This window comes from Pinus tabuliformis, chromosome 8 (assembly GCF_031772625.1).
Source record: "Pinus tabuliformis cultivar Carrire ecotype Pingquan chromosome 8, CPIR1, whole genome shotgun sequence".
Lineage (NCBI taxonomy): Eukaryota > Viridiplantae > Streptophyta > Pinopsida > Pinales > Pinaceae > Pinus > Pinus tabuliformis.
Genome location: NC_142294.1, coordinates 1,925,759,605 through 1,925,763,286, shown reverse-complemented (window position 1 = coordinate 1,925,763,286; position 3,682 = coordinate 1,925,759,605).

Here is a 3,682-nt window from a genome sequence, read left to right as displayed (position 1 = left end):
CATTCCTCAAGGAATAATCTCATTTGATTGTTATAGTTTTCTGAGAGAACAAACTTTGAGAATACCTTGTGGTGACATTGGTTCATAGTTGGCTTAAAGTGTAAGTTTAACATTGGAGAAAATGGCCAGAATCAATGAAGTATTAGAGTTCCTCAAAACTCTGATATTGTCTACTACTCATGATACATTAAAAGTCAGCAAAGTTTCTCTCACAGAAATTTAGGTCTATCTACAAAATGCACAGGAAAAGATTGATTTTTTGCAGCTTGAGTCTCAGCTACAGCAAGAAGAATTAAAACAGAGGAGTCATTCTGAACATGTTTCTGTTCAGAACATTGAGACTGCAACCCATCAGAATCAAGTCAATAATGTTACAGTTCGTTCAGATTTAGTACCCAATAAAGCAGCGGTTGTACATGCAGATGCAGAAACTCAGTCTGCACTTCCCAAGCCCATCATCAGACCTTGGGAACAGCTTGTCCACAACAAGCACAGAACTGGTCTTGGATATGACAAGGACTTGTCCTTTCATATTCCAGACTACTCAAAACCCATTCAGTTTCAGAGTGATGGATTGATTCATGACAGTTCACTTGCTCTTCATGACAGTTCAACTTCAGCTGTTCCAGACTCTGCCCCTCTTCCACAGCAACAACAACAACAACAACAACAGATTGTGAAATGCCAACACTTTGACCGAGTTGGCCATTTGAAAGATCACTGTTTTGATCTTCATCCATGTAAGAACTGTCATAAAACCACCCATTTTGCACACAGATGCTTTAGAAACAAACATCCTGCAAGAACAAATATTCATCTTGGATGGATCGCTCATTGGCAATGGGCATCAACAGCCAAGAAGATACTCCAATCACATGTCATAACTTGTTCCAGATTATTGAACAGTCTTGCAGTTGATTTTTCTCCATCATCTCGCCTTGTATCTGACAGGGGGGGAAATGATGGTCATCTACAAGCTTCAAAGTCACATCAAGCGAGCCTGAGCCACAACCTGCCACACCAATTTCAGAGTTGTAGCCAAAAACAAAGATGCCCATGAGCATGCCTTCAGTTGGTAATCTGGGACACTTCCTCTAGCAGAAGACTTCAGCTTCTTGCCATTTTTGGAAGAGTTCCAGGAGTTGCATTAAGCATTCCAGAGTTGTTGGTCATCCTTAAACCATCACAGGTTGAGACTTCCCTTTTCAAGTTGAAGTTCTCCCTTTTATGCAGGATGAGACCTCCCTTTATTGGTTGAAGGTTTCCATCTTCAAAACAATAGGAGCACTTCCCCTAGCAGAAGACTTCAGCTTCTTGCCAGTTTTGGAAGTGTTCCGGGAACTGCACTAAGCATTCCAGTGTTGGTGGTCAGCCTTAAACCACCACCCTTTATACCAACATTTCAGAGAGCACATTTAGCCTAGTGCTACCATGCATTTTTTGCACATTTTGTATTACAGCTCTCTTTTTGGACTCATACATAACCCTTCGGATTAAGGGGGGGAATTGTTGTTGGGAAAAGTATCCAATACGGAATGACCCTATCCCACTCTAAGGGTGATAGTACCTCAGCAACAATCAAAGCAAAGCTATTCGAGATTACTTCTTTATGAGATGTAAGAGAGGGGAGAAAGAGATCCACTAACCGATGTCTTCCGCTAATGATTGATCCAATCTTCTCTCTTTGCTGCTTGCTCCCAGTTCCTTGCTCTTTCACTGGCCCAGCTACAACAAGATCCTGCAAAATGGCAAGAGAGGGAAACTACAAGAAGCATACATTCATAATTGATTCAAGGATTAGAATAAATCAAATACACAAGTATAGCAACACATCATTGAGACACATGTATATAGAAGAACCTCAAATGCTTTATTAATGGAAGAAGTAAAGTTTAGGAAGTGATACAACCATAAAAGGCCCAATCCAGCATCACCTCCCAGCAGAAAGAAATCTCCTCTTCACCTCCTTCAAAGCAAATCACCCAATAGTTCTATACTCAAACCAACAGCACTTCCTTACATTCACAAGATTCCAGCCTCCTTAGACCTCATGAGAGAGCTCTATATATAGGAGTTTTGGAGAAAGGATGAGTCAGCTTGAGGCTGGCATGAAGCTGACTAGTGTCCTCTCCCACTTCAGTTATTCTTCAGTTCTTGAGTCCACTTGGAGGTTCTTGCTTCCACTTGGAGATCTAGACCCTCTTACTCATCACCAGTCGAATTCCCTGATCCAAGTGTCATTTTGGAAGCTTCCTGGGCATTGACACCTTGAGGAATGACTGTGCCACTAGGCCAAACTCGCCCAGCGCAGGTAGCCTTCTTTGTAGTTGACATTCAGCGCAGGTACACAGTGGAGCAGTTGACATTCAGCGCAGATGCTCAGTGGAGCAGTTGACATGATCTAGAATTAGCTTGTTTTTTAGTGTTTTCAGGTGGAGAACTGATATTTAGTGTTGTGGTTTGCTGACCTTGTTCCTCTAGGGGTAGGAACAACATGTTTAGGGACTTTGGATCCCTTAGATTATTGACATTTCATGCTTCATGCTGTAAGGCACAAAAATGTCTATAACAGTTGCCCCCTAAAGTATGAGGTCGTTTATCGGGTGAAATGCTTTATCAGGAGGATCCGAAGTTCATTCAATCGCTGAGAGGTGACCTGTAATAAAATACAATACAATACATTATTTTTCATTCTGCTTTCATGATCTAGCTAAGGCGGGCATTCCCATGCTCAGCTTTATAAATTCATTTTGGTACATAGAACAAACGATCGTCTGATGGTAGACTGATAATTCTCTGCTGAAATTATCATCCTTTGAGTAGGATGATCATCTGCTGCAATGATGTACACGTCAAATGTCTTTATATTTCCTGAATATATATCGCAGCCCGGATGGATGAAACTAGATCCGTGATCTTCAAACTCGTTCGATCTTCACTCTAAGTACAAGTCGATCCATGTGAGAATTGCACTGAAGTCGAACATGGAAAGACATCGCTTGATTACCGGTCAATGATGTAAACCGTTAACAAGCGCGAGAGGAATCACCGATAATGATAATGATCCTCAAGGTACTGCAGTACAATTCGCGTGGTGTGAATAAAGGACTTGGCGTCGAACACCACGCAAAATCTTTCGGTCGAAGGTCATTGATGTATACCTGTCGCCGGAAGTGAGAAACTTGCCATTGAGGCATGCAAGCTTCAAAGTACTGAGGGGGTTGTTCCTAGATCAACTTCTTGGATAATGAGCTGAAGTCGAAAAGAAGCGATCCGTCAAAGGAGGGCCTTAATGAATCCCACATCAGTGACACGGAACGGAGCTAATGATTTTAATGGAGGTGAAAACAATCTGTGACATATGATTCAGGGTGGCGATCATGGGTGGATGAAGGATAATGTATGGCAGTGGATGGGACACGGTTGACTCTTTCTGAACGACATCTCTTGAACATATAACGACACTGATGCGATGGATCGGTAGCATTACCCCAAATGTGGATGGTTTGGCGAGACCATGGTGATGAGACCGGTGAATGAAACAACCCAACCCGATGTGATACGGAAGAAAAGTGTCATGTTCAAGAGCGACTTGGTGCCATTAAAGCTTTGAGGTTCTCCCAATTTTTCCCCAGTCATTTCTGACCAGTACCTCTTTATTTTTGTCAAGCTTGAGGAGGAT